Source organism: Callorhinus ursinus, unplaced genomic scaffold (assembly GCF_003265705.2).
Source record: "Callorhinus ursinus isolate GAN/ISIS: 27379988/994484 unplaced genomic scaffold, GSC_fseal_2.0 scaffold2, whole genome shotgun sequence".
Taxonomy (NCBI): domain Eukaryota; kingdom Metazoa; phylum Chordata; class Mammalia; order Carnivora; family Otariidae; genus Callorhinus; species Callorhinus ursinus.
Window position 1 is genome coordinate 93,950,108 of NW_027397064.1, and position 16,861 is coordinate 93,966,968.

The 16,861-nt window shown below is 42.4% G+C and overlaps 1 protein-coding gene across 5 annotated transcripts in view; it reads left to right on the top strand.

The window, feature by feature from the left end:
• NCKAP5 (NCK associated protein 5) overlaps positions 1-16,861 on the top strand; it is a 965,493-nt gene that overhangs the window by 686,909 nt on the left and 261,723 nt on the right. The gene's annotated exons all lie outside the window — the stretch shown is intronic.

Consider the following 16,861-nt stretch of genomic DNA (forward strand, 5'->3'; position numbering starts at 1 on the left):
TTTCTATGTTTTCTAAAAAATTCTCATTTTCAAGACTTGGGTTTACTAGGCTGCTTATTCAGCTTAGGGTCAAACTCAGTATTTTGAACAGCACTGCCCTGTCACAGTCTCTATCAAATGACCACCCCTCTTTCCTGCCCCATCCACGACCACTGAGTCAAGGGATTTTCCCATACTTGACCTCCACAGTCCATTGACTTGACCTGTGTCTTCCTTGTTCCCTTGTGTCTGCCCTGGATTTTGGCCTCAGGCCCTGGATTTGCTTATGGGCATGTTCCTTAAAATACATGATTTGCTTGTCTCAGGCCTCCCTCTGTACATCCCCACCTGCCCTTTCTAATCACTCATTGACCAGCTTCACACCTGACTAGAAATCAAGCTGGACATGCCCTTTGCTCAGTCTCAACTCCCACGGCATCTCTGATTCCCAGACTCTAGCCAGGGGGAGAGCAGGCCTGAGACAACCTGGGAGTTCTGAGCCTTCAGGTAAGTGCTGATGCCTTAGCTATAGCCTCAAGGTCAGAGGAACTTGGCTTCTTATACAAAAGATTTATTTTGTGCAGAAAAACATGGCAATTAAATGTGCTAAAGTGAGTAACAGCATTTTTTACTTAGTTATACCTTTCCATGAAAGTATGACAATTAAAGTGCTAAGCATAAGCATTTTTGTTAATCAGTAATTCCTATTTAAAATGAGGTAGTTTAAAATAGTAATTCTCAAAGCCATCTGCACATCACAATTATATGTTGAGTTCATAGTCAAATAGATATTTATTGAATACTTTCTATGGGCCAAATACTAGGAGCAGATCAATTCTCATGTTCCAAAACCCCAGTTGAACAGAGACAGAAACTACACACTTAAATAATAAATAAGCAAGCAAACAAACAAATAGACAAACGAGTGCCTCTGAATAAGAAAATCCAGGTGATATAGTCACCGAGAGAATAGGGGGTAGAAATGAGAGACTTATTTACCTACAATGGTAGCTGATTACCAGGCCATTTGGGTGCAGTATAAATAACACAAGGGAGGAGCACCTGTGTGGCTCAGTTGGTTAAGAATCTTCCTTCTGCTCTGGTCATGGTCTTGGGGTCCTGAGGTCGAGCCCAAAGTCAGGTTCCCTGCTCACGGGGGGAGTCTGCTTCTCCCTTTCCCTCTGCCCCTCCGCACCCCGGCTCCTCTTCCTGGGCACTGTCTCTCTCTGTCTCTCTCGAGTAAATGAATAAAATCTTTGAAAATGAATAAATAACACAAGGGAGACAGCTGAATGAAAATCTGGACAAAGGACAAGGAGAAACTGCAAGTGGGGAAGCCTCGATATATGGTGGAAATGTTGGCAAGTTAGAGGAACAGAAGAAAGAAATTTGCCCTGCAACACAAGTATAAGGTTAAAAAATGGGAAGAAGATAAAGTCAGAGGGGTAGACAAGGGTCAGACCCTTTAAAGCCTTATAGCCCACAGTCACAGTAAAGACTTTGAATATAACTGTACATTTAAAGGGAAGCCATTAGAGATTGTTTACTAGGGAAGTAACATGGTCCGACTTGTGCTTTATTTAGAAAGACAGCTCTTGCTGTTTGGTGGGCTAATAGCAGGACAGGAAGTCTAGGCAGGAGATTCTTTTAGATTCCAGATGGAAAGTTGTTAGTAGACTAGTCTAGAGCAGGTAACTAGGACTAACAGGAAATAATAATATATAATAATATCATTAGACTAGTGGGCTAGAGGGGAATAATGATGATGACAGTGGTGGCAAGCCCTGACATAGAGCTTAGTATGTTCAAGGACTGTTCCAGTTTATCTTTCTATACATGCACACATACACACACTATTTTAATCTCTGTAATAACCATGTGGGGGGAGGGGAGATATGATTATCTCCATTTTACAGATGAGGAAACTGAGCCCCCAAAAGTTGGGTAAGTTGCCCAAGGTTATGTAGTCAGTAAGTGTGAGACTCAGAATTTGAGCTCCACTGTGGTTCCATTATGCTGTGCTGATAAGAAATGATCAATTGAGTATGTGTTGTAGAAGTAAAACCTATTGGAATTACTGAAGGATTGGATGAGGAATGTATGAGAAAATGAGAAATCAAGAGTGACTTTTAGGTTTTTGGCCTTAGCAACTGAGTTACAGCAGATTTCTGAGAAAGGCCAGCCTCAGAGCAGAGGGGACTTGGAGAAAGGAATGTACAATCGTCAGTTTATTTTGTCCATGTGAAGTTGAGATTCCTACTAAACATTCAAGTGAGGATGTTTGGTAGGCATTTGGTTATCCAAGGCCAAGGTCAGGGCAAGAGATACGGATTTCAGAGTCATCAGCATATAGATGGCATTCCACGTTGTGGGACTTAGTAAAGCCAGAAGTAAGTGTAAACGTGGACCATCACAGGGCAGAGGACAGACCCCTGTGCCCCGCCACTAGAGGTCCAGCAGAGGAAGGGGAGCCGGCCAGGGAGCCTGGGAAATAGTCTTGGTGAGGTGGGAGGGAAACCAGCGAGGTGGGGTGTCACAGAAGTCTAAAGAAAGTATTTCAAGGGCAGCCTTGTCAGTACCACCCACAGAATAAGAAAGGTAAAGCACAGAATCCATCACTGGCTCTGGCAAGGGATGGGGATAGCAAAAAGCTTGACGACAGCAGCTTCTGATCGGAGCAGGTACGACAGAAGGGGGTGGAGACAACACATACAGACAGCTCTTTTGAGAAGTCTTCCTGTGAAGTGGCGATGACGTGGAGACAGTCATGCCCAAAGAGGGACACAGTACAAGAGAAGCTCTTAACAACGAAAAGCAGGGGACCGTTGGTGGTCCACTAGTGTACTGATGGAAGTGGTCCAGTGGAGAGGACAAAAGCCATGCTGCAGGACAGAGAAATAGAAATGTTGGAATGAAATCTGCAGGGGGTGAAACTCATGCAGAAACAGCTTCTAAAACTTCAGATGCCTAGCTGACAACCTGGGAAACTCCAACTCTTGAAGTCTGAAATGGAATCAACATCTGTGTTGTCATAAAGCCCTGCGCGGGATTCAGATGCACAGCCAGGACTGAGAACCACAGATGAGAGTCTTCGAGTGACATTAAAAGCTCTTCAAACACCTTAGGTCCCGTTCAGTAGAACTGGGTAGAACTTTCCCCGAATCTTCAAACTCCATTGCAGAAGCCCCACCCACCCTCACGTGCCCAGTGCCAGGAACATTGGAGCCTGAGGAAAGCTTGTAATCACAACCATCTTCCTCCCCACCTTGATGGCCCCCCTCACATGGCAGTGGGTATGATACACCCAGGCTTAGCTTTGGCTCTTTGCTGATGGGAGGAAGTCTTATTTCTTAGCATTCCCAATTGGCTTTAAGTTCCTACCTTCTCCTTCCTCTCGCTTTTATCCTCTCCTATCTTAAGATGCCATAAAAAGATATTTTAAAAGTTATAAAGAAACATGCTGGTGGTAGTCTGAATAGCGATCCTTAATTGTTTCCTTCTCATCTTTAAATTCTGTGACAGTCTGCTGACAGGTACCTCCAGACATCCCTGTCTTGAAGCATCTAGTGTATATCTTTCTCCTGATTAATTTGTATCCAACTCTGGGTCACCTAGCAACAATCACTAAACTAGGATTAGGGACAAAAACTCCTCTTTGGCAAAGGGGCTTGAAGTTAAAAAAGAAATTCCTATGTCAATATATAACTTTAAACTAGCAATTTTCTCATTATAAAAGTAGCTATCACATCATAAGAAGTTAGGAAAATATAAGGCAATAGAGAAATTGTAATTATACCACTCAGAAATATCTGCTGTTGACATTTTGGCATGTCTATTTCCATTTTTTTTCCTGTTGTACTTAATCAAATTAGGAAATTATAAAATATCACTTTATACTGTTTATAGTTTGCTCTTTCATGTAATGTATCAGTACTGTTTTTCCATCTTATTCAGTAGTTCTTAAAATATGTAACGGCTGTGCAGAAATTTATCAAATGAATGCAGAGTACCATTTATTTAATATCTTTCCTTTGGATACTTAGGGCATTGACATATTTTCATTATTATAATGTTGTGATGAGAATCTTGATACATAAACCTTTTACACATACATTTTAACAGAATATTAAAACATGCCCATTCTTTTAAAAAAAGTTATGCAAGTAGGCCATTAGATTTCTTCATAGTTAGTTAAGAATAAGTGGCTCTCTAAAATGAAGAACTCCAGAAGAGACTCCAGAAGGATCAGCACCTCTAGGGAAAAGCATCCAACCCGCCCTTTAAGGCACCACCCTTGTTGCTCAGTATAGGATAAAATGAGCAGAAGGTCCATGGGCTGCTGAAAGTTTTAGAGACCTGAATCCTTGGAAGACTTTACAGTGCAGGCCATCCTGTTGCTCTTTCAGGGAACTCTGTTCATGATTGTTCTTTCAATTGCAAGTTACAGAGGCTTTAGTTAGGCTGATGTAAGCAAAAGCGTGTTCGTGGAACTAGAAATGGAGGTGTAACAATGGATGGAGGCCAAGTGCATGCAGTGGTTTAGAACAGGTCAGGGTGCTGTTTGCATCTCTCAGCTTTGCTCTCCTCTAAGTGGGTTTCAGGCTCTCTGATGCAGGCTCTCTTAACATGTTGGCAAAAATGGCAGCCAGAGGCTTCCAGGTTAGTGTACCACCGAATCAGCAACACCAGGGAGAGGACTGTTTCTCTTTCTAGTAAGGTCCACAAGAACTCCTAGGCTCTGGAGAGGGATGTCATATGTGTGTGTTCACATCCTGGCCGTTGGAGGGTAGAGCATCTCAACTGACAATCCTATCAATTCCATGCTTTGGCAAAGTTCTGATATTTTGGTTATGTCAATGTCAGAAATGCTTTCATATCACTCAGGAAGGTAGGTGGCTACTTAGTCTTGCCCTTTACTTCTGCAGCATCTTCTTTCTTCTTCTAACTTCCCCCTCTTCTTCTCCTCCTCCACCTCCTCCTCCTCCATCTCCTCCTCCTTCTTCCCCCTCCTTCTCCCTTTTCTCTTTTTCACTCTCTCACTCCTTCCTCTGTCCCTTCTTTGGCATCTCTAGGCCTGGGCTGCCACTGGATGCCGGACTTACAAAAGATCCATGGAACATTTTCTCTGTCCTTGAGACACTCAGGTTGTTGGAAGGCAGACAAAAATATACTAATTGAAATAATGAACATAATGCATATTACAATTTCAAAAAAATGTTAAAAATTGTGTACAAGGGTCCATGAAACACCGAGGTAGAAGTGCCTGACTGGAATCTTTTTAGAGAAGGCATGGAAATAAGAAGGTGCTATTTGAACCAAGTCTGGGAGGCTTCGTGCAAATTTTCTAGGCAAACAATAAGAGGAGAGGTGGAGGGAGTTGTCTGGGTAAAAAGCGACAAAGCCTGAACCCGTCTCAAGGAGCCACCAGCAAGTGGGCCTTCCTGAAGCCTGGGGTACTTATGGCCAGAAATTAGACTCAAAGCCTTAGCCTGTCCTATGTGTGCAAGTGTGTGGAGCTACCCATCTACCCAACACATATATATTAAATAAAGCTAACATTATTTCTTCTTCTTTCTTTTGAATTTATGGCATTGTCAATTCAAACCTCTAGTCTGTCTACAGATGTTTGTAACTAACAGCCCCTCGAGCCCCCACAGTACCCCGATGCTGCAGCCCCCCGTGGTGTTTCAGCCCGTCTTCACAGCATAAAATAACATGGCCAAACAAACACACCAAGGGGCAGTGCAAACAGTTCTGAGCCACGGGGAGAATATTTATGGCCTTGAAAACTTAGGCCCCCACTGACCTGAGTGTAGGAAAATACGTGCTTGCCATAAATTGAAGTTGTACCAATCACCGAAAGCCTTTGATCAGCGCTCCTTGTCTTTCCACCTGTCTCTTTACTATTGATGTACGGGAACTGAACTTGTCTTCAGTTTGCTCTCCCCCATCACAGGCAGCGGAGGAGTCCTCTTACCTTGGGTTTTGTTAGCGTCCACAGCGCTGTTTTACAGCAGCCCTTTCGGCCTTCCAGCTCCTGGAAGCTTGTTCAATCAAGACATAACCTTTTATCGGTTATGACCAACTGTGGAGAGAAAGGAAACGTCCTCAGTGGGAGGTAGAGGGCTCACGTGTGAGGACACCTGTCGCTGCAGTGCATTGCGGGGCCAGATTTGGGTGGATGCTTGTTGGAAACACCTCAGATGTTAGAAAAAAAAAGCCAGTATGTCAGGAATTAATCTGCATAAATGTGTTACTTGGCCCTACTCAGATTTCTGTGAGAGCTTATAAGGAAACCCCAGATCTTAGAGAAGGCCGATGCATCAAGGACTAATCTCCATAAATATACTAAGAGCCATCAAAGAAGAAAAATGAACCGTAGAGCCAACATTAATTGTGTCCATAGATAATTAGAACAAAGTGTTGTTAATTGTGTGTTGGTTTAATGTTACGTAGCTGTGGCCTTGTTTTTTTTCACGGAGAGTATAAATTTTGATGTCAGAAACTGAAAGCTGGCTGGCTTGATTAATCAAAAGGCCTCAGTTTGCTTAGTTACAGCCAATTAGCATTTTAATCCTTACTCTACAAAGTATGATTAAGCTTAGTATGTCATGAGTATAATTGGAAAACAAAACCCCAAATCTTGGTTCTCTTTGCCCAGTGGGTGTCTGAGCTGTCCTAGATGTGATGCTTCTAAGTAACATATCTGAGTGTCATGAATAAAAATTAGAAGCTGTGATTCAAAAAGCAGTATGATTGATGGGCAGTCCCAGTTTCAGAACCACGGCCTTCTATAAACTCTCCTAGTTTGCCAGGAGAAAATGTTCCATAGCCTTGGGGGAGGAAAAAAACAAAACAAAACAAAAACGTGGCTCCAGAATGGGGTCCAGAAAAGTGCCCTTGTTATATGGATAGGTATTACCTTTAGCAGCTGAGTCAGGAATACGGTCACTCTCACACTATGAAGTGTTGTAAGGAATCCACTTTGTCTGATTTCTCATGGCAGCCTTCTGAGGATGATCTAATTCATTAGCATTCAAAGCAGCCCCAACCCTAGAGCCTTGCTACTTTCCGAGTGAGAAATATACAGTTTTACTTTATTACCAAAGCAGTGTGACCAAGTGCTACAATGAATCAGGGATTTTCAGATTTGAACGTGGGAGGAGAGATTATAAATGCAAGCTTCCATGGGTGCAAGGATCTCTACAGTATTAGTTTGGATAATCACTCCCTTTCCGAACTATCTAAAATGTCTTTGCTTTTATTTGTGAATGTAACTTTGAAAATGTAAACATCCTCCGCATGCTCAGTAGCATTCCTGGTTTCCTAATTGGAGCTCATTAGTTATAGCACACCAAGAATAAGTGCAACCTCTCTTTCAGAGTTCAGTGTTCATAAGTATTCAACTAATACAATGGAGTGGGGTCTTCTAGAAAGCAAGTTTCCACTGTGCTTTTAAAAAAAGATGTACGTTTGTAGAATTTGTCTATTGTTTGTTTGTTGAGGACAGTATCTGAACATAGCAAAGGAGAAAGAAGAAATACTTTTAAAATTATAAGGGGGACACCTGGATGGCTCAGGTGGTTAAGCATCCGACTCTTAATTTTGGCTCAGGTCATGATCTCAGGGTCCTGAGATTGAACCCCATGTCGGGCTCCTTGCTGGGTTTGGAGCCTGATTAAGATTCTCTTTTCCTCTCCCTCTGCCCCTCCACTTGCTTGCTCTCTCTCTCTCTCTCTCTCTCAAATAAATAAAATCTTTAAAATCACAAGGAACATGATCAGTCTGGAAATTTTGGATCTTCTTTCTCAGGACAGAGGCTTTTCCTTCACTTGTGTCTCATTTGTAGTCAACAGCCACGGGAACTTTCTTAGAAACACGAAAAACGTCCTTTCTTGTGGCATCATTTTTTTTTTTATTTTTTATGTGCCTAGGGTCAAAGTCAAATTGGTTTTCATAATCTCATAAAATACTGAGATGATCATGAATTCATTTAGAGGAGACTGTCTCCTATACAGTGTAGTAACTGAGGGGAAGTAACTCTAGGTAATTCCAGCTTAAAACGAAAACAAACTACAGGCAAACGGCCTATGAAGTACAGATGTTTCTAAGTCCATAATGATAAAATGGATTCCTCAGAAATCCAAATAACCAAAAATCCCCCTGCAGTCTAGTTTTATGAGAGAGAGAGACAAATAAGAAACCAAACAGATTTTCTCCCCCAAATGCAATGTCTGGGTATTTTCTGAGATGAATGTAAATTCTTTTTTTTTTTTTTTTAAGATTTTATTTATTTATTTGAGAGAGAGAGAGAATGAGAGATAGAAAGCACGAGAGGGAAGAGGGTCAGAGGGAGAAGCAGACTCTCTGCCGAGCAGGGAGCCCGATGTGGGACTCGATCCCGGGACTCCAGGATCATGACCTGAGCCGAAGGCAGTCGCTTAACCAACTGAGCCACCCAGGCGCCCAGTGAATATAAATTCTTGAGGGCAGACCCCACTTACGGCCTTGCCCCCATTCTCAGTGCCCTAAAACTGATCCCAAGGGCCTTGTCACAAAGGTGTAAAAGCTTCATGGATCATCAGAAAGAATCTAAATTATGCTTGTTATTAAGTAATTATAATACTTTTAGTAAGTACATATTGAATATAATAATGATATAGCAGTTATGTAACATTGCAACCTCTTGTTGCCAGCCAGATGTAAATTTGGTAAATTCACTATTAATACATTTTTGGAGAAAATATTTTAAAAAATATTTATCTGGTAATCTTATGTGAATCTTCAGCTAGATCAGCCTGCGATTCCAAAAAAAAAAGCATTTAAAAAAATATTTTTAGTAAGGTACATGCTAGGAGTAATAAATGTAGAGTGAACAGATTAAAGTTTGGTCTGTTTAAAAATTAATTTCTTTATCCTAAATTCACCTGTTACAAAATGCCAATTTTCAAAGAGCTTGAAAAGAATTCTTTGTTCTTCTTCCTTCTCTCCTGTCACTCTGATACCCTCCTTCACTTATTCTCAGACACACGGATAGACAGACAGACATGTACCTCAGATGCATATGCATCACACACAGCTGCAATACCCCCTCAGACTGCAGGGGTATCTGAGAGTGGACATTCTTTCAGTGAGTTGTGTGACTTAAGGACGATGGGCCATTTTACTTTAAAACTTCTAGACTGTTTTTTTTTTCCCCACTAGCGATCCTCATATTATACTTACCAGCTGCTTTGCTTCTTCTCATCGCTAGGGAGATGGAGAGCGGCAAAAGGTCTCTTATCCCTCTTCCCCACCATGTTTCTTTTTGCTGATTTATCTGCATCCTCATTGCTTCTGACTTGGGATACCAAACATGCAGTGTGGCATCATCCTTTTCCTTCCATTTGTGCGGGGCAATGTTTGCCTCTCTTTCCACGTAACGAGTTGGTTAGAATGAATCAGCTGATCATCTTATATTAATCTTAGGATGTTTTAGGCTCTAAACGTGATTAATGTGTGCTCAGGATTGCTTTCCATTTGCCAAAGTGGAGATGTGAGGGAGGAGGCAAAGTATTGTACCCCGGTCTGTAATCATTTACAGAACCAGGGCTTCAGGGTTCCAGCTGGCCAAGGGTTGCCTCCGTGCTGGTGTCTCATCTTTGACTTTGCACGGAGGGCCTAGAGGATGGGTCTCTTCTCACTCAGCCTCTCCTTTGAGGTTGTCCACATAGCTTGTCACCATTTGTCACTCCACCTCCTAGATTCCCATTTGGTCCCCAAACCTTCACTCTGAATGGCCAATTTATGTTTCCTCCAACTGCTTTTCAGTGAGGCTGTCAGCTGCTACTGTTTTCTCTGCCCCCCTGCCCATGCCCTTCTGCTGCTGGAGGCTGTGCTTCAGGGAGTCTTTAAAAGCAATCCTTCTGCTCTGTCAGCAGGCAGCAGTCCCTTTTAACTTACTTGGGTACCTGCCACCAGCTGCTGTCTGCACATAACCAGCTGAGATGAATCACGTTGCAATGAGCCACAAACCTGCATATAGCCCAACTAGTTCCCCACACCAGCCATTCATAAAGAAGCCCACTTTTCTCTGGAAGGCTCATTTGCATCATGGCACCAGGAAAAGTACAGAGAAAAGGTTCAAAGGAAGTAGTAAATGGAGTAGGATTTATTAGGGGGATGAAAGAAATACAGTCATCACTGCGGTCTACCACGCTTTAAGCCTGCAGACACTTGTCCCCATGCCCCTCCCCTTCCCTGTATATCCCTCGGGCTTACGAGTCATTCAGGAGGCACCTGTAAGGATGCCGCGGAAGGAGAGGAAGACTTCAGAAGTCCCCGTGTGTCTCAGGCCAGGGTGATTTCGGTTATGGTAGCAAGTTTGTGTATCTCAGCACTGGAGCTAATTTCATAGCAGAAAGTATATATTAATCCTTTCTAAAGAATAAGAAGCAGGGGCGCCTGGGTGGCTCAGTTGGTTAGGCAACTGCCTTCGGCTCAGGTCATGATCCCAGGGTCCTGGGATCGAGCCCCGCATCGGGCTCCCTGCTCGGCGGGAAGCCTGCTTCTCCCTCTCCCACTTCCCCTGCTTGTGTTCCCTCTCTCTCTGTCTCTCTCTGTCTCTCTCTGTGTCAATTAAATAAATAAATAAAATCTTTAAAAAAAAAAAAAAAAAAAAAAGAATAAGAAGCAAATCTCACATGGCAACCTAGGGCGGTGACCCAGTACAGTGTGTTTATCCTCCAAAATGTGGTTTTGTGAATTCACATTTCCTTCATCTGGGATTTAAGTTCCGTGGGAAAACGAGTATCCTGTCAGCTCTCACTAGCATGTGGGCTCCTGGAGGGCAAAGAGAATTATAATTTCACCCTGAATCCCTGTTGGACAGCACCCATGGGCTTGACCTGTGGCCTTTGCCTGAATCTCTGCAACTGTGGACTCCACACGTGAATACAAAGGCTTAAAACCCAAAGAGGGCCCCTGCTGAAGTGACGGTAAGACAAGATAATAGTCATGGAACTAGTCTAAGTTTTCCATTCATGGCCTGCGGGGAATTGTGTGCTATCTGCTATAAAGGAATCATTTTATTTTGAAATTACACATAATTACTAATACTGATAAACCAAGAAATGACACAGCCCAGGATAGACTCACCTATTTTGCATCATCTCTTGTTTTCATTTATTCTACTATCAGTACACAGATTAGCATATCTTTTTTTTTTTAAGATTTTATTTATTTGACAGAGAGAGGTAGTGAGAGCAGGAACACAAGCAGGGGTAGTGGGAGAGGGAGAAGCAGGCTTCCGGCGGAACAGGGAGCCCGATGTGGAACTCGATCCCAGGACCCTGGGATCATGACCTGAGCCGAAGGCAGACGCTTAACCACTGAGCCACCCAGGCGCCCTAGCATATCTTATTTTTAAATCAGCACTCCTGTGCAAGGCCATTTAATGACTTTTAGGCAGAGTTAACTAATCCATAGGTCGTCTTTTTATTTTTTTAACACCCAAGATAAGAGCATTTTTAAAAAAAATCTCAATGTTAACAACTTGAAAGTGTGTAACTCTTGTAATTCTTATAGTTCTCCCATTTGATTTCTGTGTCTCAGCATAGTTTTCTTTAATTCAAGGATTGGCCCCGGTATTTGAACCCACATCAAGCATGTAACAAACAAGTAACCTTTTAAACCAACTCTGACCCTCTGGCTAGAAGTAATATGCCCCCTGGAAGAATGGAGTCTTTATTGTATGTGTAGGAAACACCTCTTCATTGACTGCATCCATTTTGCTCAAATGCCTTATAACTTTCACTTTTCAAAAATAAATCCTGTGATGATTTGGCCTCATATATGAACTTCTGAAGGTGATAAAACATTCATGATGTGAAGCTGCTAGCTCACTTTTTAAAGTTTTTACGTATCTGTTGGCTTTCAACACAGAAATTGGAGACGGTTTGGGGAGGTGGGAGTCAGTGAGTTTTTAGCACCCACAGAAAGATAGATGGCATTTGAGGACAGCTGTTTCCCGTAGGGTCATTATAAATTCCAAAGACCAGCAAAATATCATCATTACTCATTATCACTGAATTAAATCCGGGTGTTCACCCTGCAGACAGCTCTGGATGTGGTATCAGTTGCCTCTTTTCCTCTGGATGTCCTAGAAGGTCACCTACTTTGGCTCTGCCAGAGGACAGCCTGTTTCTTAAAGAATATCTGGCTGAGTACCTTACTCCCAGCTGCTTTTGCAGAAGTAGACTTGAAAATTGATTATCAAGCAACCTCAGAGGTGATGGCATGGCCAGCCTCCCTTGCCTTCCCCTCTAATTGACAGCATGAGTTACTTCCCATATCACTCATTTCCTCTAGTTTTAGCTCCCTCCCCCACTCCAAGAGTCCAATATTAAAATGCAAATATCTTGGGATAACGGTCACATGAGTATGAATTTTCTGACAAAGCCAAGTGGGACTTGCCTTTACCTATTAGCCAAAGAAGTAAATAGAGCTTATCCTGTTTGGTTCTGATTTTTTCTGGACTTTGAAATTTCCCTGATGTTGAGGCAGCATGGTAGAAGGAAGCTCAGAGTTTGAAGTCTTCAGTTCTGGGTTCAAATCCTCCTCCTATCATTAACTTCGGGGAAGTTTATCAACACTTCTGAGCCTCAGCTACTTCGTCTATAAGATGAGGTAATATGCATGCAGATGGATTAAATGAAAAAGTAGTATCTTTAAACGTGAGTGTAAGGTGTACCACAATAAAAGACACTTTTTTCCTTTTAAACTGAATAGCAGAATCTTAAGGGTTATTCCTTTAGGTAAACTGGGGCAAATTGTTTCACCCAACTTGTGGGAAAAGTGACCTTTTAAGTATGTTAACTCTGGGTTCTGTGCTCTCCTAATGACTAGTCAGGCATGCAGATGATGGGATGGTACCTTGCTCAGTCCCTGAGTGCTTACGGATCCCCTTTTCTGGTCCTTTGGGCAATTTTCTTGCTGTCCTTGACTGCCACATCCCCTCTGTCACTTGTTCAGACCTCCTGTCTTCTTTGTTAAGTGAAGGAGTCCGAGAAACCCCTGACAGTGCTCTGATCACCATCCTCTGTACCCCCAGGAGGGATAAATCACATACCAGTGTTTCATGCTGTCGGTGGGACTGTGGAAGACGTGTCAGCCCCTTTTCCAGGGCCCTAATTTCCCCAGGGCTCTAGGTGTAGGGAGCACATCATCCATGATCCCCTTCTGTTCTCTGAGGACCAACAGCACAACCTTTCCCCGGCCAGGTGTGTAGGACAGCGGGCCAGCTCAGGGCCCATCATGCTTATAGACCGCCTCGAGGTCTTATCCCTGTTGTGGGACTCAAGCCCAGGTCTTGTCCACTATATTCATATTGCTTCTCCTGTGGCTCTGCCTTTGGAATCCGAGCATACACACTAACCCCTGAACTCACCTAGACCAAGTCTTCCCTCAGTCGCTGTCCTTCATTCATCTCGGCTTGGCTAGGATCCTCAGATACGTAGGCAAACGTCCTGTTCCTCTTCTCGGAAGCCCCAACTCCACCCTGAACTATGTCCTCTGTGTCCCAAGAGAGCAGTGACTCCTTAGCTGACAGTGGTGCTTAGGAAGAACCCCAGGACGTTTTCACAATGTCCATAGAGTCATTTTCTCTTGTTTATGCAAAAACCGTCTGTGTGTTTCCTTACATTAGTGTAGCTAGACATTCTCAAAAGGTGGCTCTCCTGTTTTGACAAAGCACAAAGCCTCAGGTTCTCCTCACTGGGCGAGCACATTAAGGTTATGTTTAACAGCTTATCTACCTAACTGGAATCCTTTTGGTGGCAGGAAACTTTAACATTTTTCAAAGCAGCCCAAAGCAGTGTGCTCGAGGGGTTGAGCACCCGGCTTAGCAGAGAGCCTGAATTTGAATCCAGGCAGCCACGTGGGCTAGCCAGATGTGCACTCTTGGACAAGTTATTCAAGCTTTCTATGCTGTAGCTGTCCCATATTTAAATTGAGGATGATAATGTACCTAATACAGCGTCATTAGGAAGACGAAATGAGGTACAAAAAAATCCTTAGCACAGAAGTTGGCACGAAATAAGGATTCAGTAAAATGTTAGCTCAAATTTTATTTAGCTATCATCCATCTCTGAATGGCTTTCATTTTTCAGAATTCTCTGAAGTCTGTCTTTCAGGAGTTCTGCCAGAGAATGCTGTTTCTGTCTCCTGAGGCCACGCAGGACAGTTTCATTCCTCTTCCTTGACAAGTTGTCTTATCGAGGGACAGCTTTCATCACATACCCTCCAAGACTTTTTTTCCTATAGGCTAAGTAGCCATAGCTTCTTCTGCTGTTGCTTTATGTGACACGGTTCCAAGTCCTTCCCCATCCTTATGCTTCTCCCTGATTGATCTCATTTTTCCATAGGCCTAGTGAATGTGAAATCCAGCCAAACATAGCTCCAGGTACCACCTGAGCCGTAAAGGACAAAGCAAAATCTTGTCCCTCTAGCCCCTCTGCACGTGCTATACAACTGATAAAACACAGGGGCGCCTGGGTGGCTCAGTTAGTTAAGTGTCTGCCTTCGGCTCAGGTCATGGTCCCAGGGTCCTGGGATCGAGCCCCGCATCGGGCTCCCTGCTCCGCGGGGAGCTTGCTTCTCCCTCTCCCTCTGCCTGCTGCTCCCCCTGCTTGTGCTCTCATTCTCTGTCAAGTAAATAAAAAAAATCTTAAAAAAAAAAAAAAAAACTGATAAAGCACACCGGGTGTGCACTCACACTCTTGACTTAGGCTGAGGATACCTACTCAAAGTCTGTGAGCTGTGAATCTCCTGTGTCACATGCTGATACCGAGTCTTTTCCTCCCCTTCTTACACGGCTGTTTTTCACTGGAGTGTGGGACATTGTGTTGACGTAAATTTTACGTGGTTGGATATATTCCAGTGTGATCCATTGTTTCAGGCTCTCGGAGCCTTTCCTGATTCTGAGTCTTTTGCCCAACATCTGTGTTCTCCACCCTACTCTGTGTCATCTGCAGATGTGTTGAAAAGGCAACTCTTTGCACTGCTAAAATAAGAAACTTTATGACCGTCAGTATAGTTTTCACAGCTAACTGAACTCCCGTGACAAGAAATTGCCGTTTTATAAGTTCGTTTCCCTCATTTGTATAAGGGGTTGAGCATATGGTCTAAGATTTCCTCCAGCTCTGTGCATCCCTGTTATCACACACCTCCTTACCATACAGAAATAAACATCCTTATTGCCAGTTGTGATTTACCGGCTTTAAAGGTAATGTTGGCACATTTTTACCTTTCAAGTATATATTTTTCTTTGGGGGAGGGATGCTAAGATGGACTACGTTCCTATTGATAGCCAATCAGAGAAGATATTTTACATGTAATTTACAACGAAGTTTCTGTTATAATCTAATCTTAGTTGTTAAGCCAGGAACAATCCTTACTTCATCGGTAGTGAAGCCTTAAATGGGAAGATAGAGGGAAATGTGATGGTTTATCAGTAGACAAACCCCATTTTGTCGAGTCTAGAGAAAGCCAGTGGGATTTTGGGCTTTGGCACTATAAAACTCAACTTAGACCCTTCCCTGTTTGAAAGTCCAAAAACCTCTTACTTGAATTAAATTGATGGATATCATTAAATTATTACAAAATAATAAGGCATTATACCTGGGGATCACCAGACTCTTTGACTTATATTCTCATTTTAATGACTTGATGCAGATGAAGCAGGCTTTGCCAAACGGTTTACTTGGTCCTGCTTAGAGTTACTGGCCCTATTGGCAGATAGAAACCACTTAAGTTCTATTAGACAGAGGTAAAAAGTCACCTAGGAATTTGTGGTATGCTTGATTACTTTGACCTGCTGAACTTTGCTAATAAATGCAGCTGGTCAACATTTAAGCCTGAATTTGCTTGATGTAGCAGAATGCCTGACTGATCATGTCATCTATTGGAAATTAAGGTTGATTGGCTTCCATAACGAATTATTTTAATCAAGCTTTTGCCCAGATTACTTTAAAGTGTGCTATTCTCCATCCACCTTTAAAAAGCACATCGTTATCTTGATGTCCCGAATTTTCAGATCTAAAATACACTTGTATCTCAGAAAATGTGGGCTCATGCATTTAATCAGAAATACAAATAAATATCAGTAACTGCACCAAAATGCAAAACCTTAAAAAACAAATCTAAGCAAGTGATTCTCAAGCTGTGGTTCTTGGACCAGCAGCATCAGCATTATCTGGGAAACTTGTTAAAGTGCAAAATCCCAGGCCCTACCTCAGACTCACTGAATCGGAAATGCTGGAGAGTGTGGCTAGGAACTGGTTTTTTCATAAGTCCTCCAGGCAATTCTGCTGCAAGCTAAAGTTTGAGAATCACTGATCTAAATTATTATATTTAATCACTACTAATAAAAAGTGTTTTTGGGTTTAATGTTAATGAATAAGAATGGCTAAGTAAGCACCTTCTTTTTCTGCTTTATCAATTAAGACTTGTTGATCAAAACCTGTTTTAAAACACCTTGGGTATTAAAATTGTCCAGCGTGGGTGAGCATCTCTAAAGTAATTTGTTGCCTTGCAATATTAGTAAGAAACTATAACACACACTGTTATAACACTATTATAACAAATAATTATAACTGTTTAATTCAGTATTTTCCATTTAGTATCTTATAAAGTACTCAAATACATTTGCCCAAAGGAGGAAGTAAAATGGATCACAACAGCGGTGAATGATTAGAGTTTTGACAACCTGATATATAACTATAATGCTTTCTTTAATAATCATCTGTTTAACCAGAAAGGATGTTTGCATACACTTTGATGGATAATTGCAAAACTATGAGTCAGGGATCTTTTGGTTGCAAGTAACAAGAACAACAACAAAGTT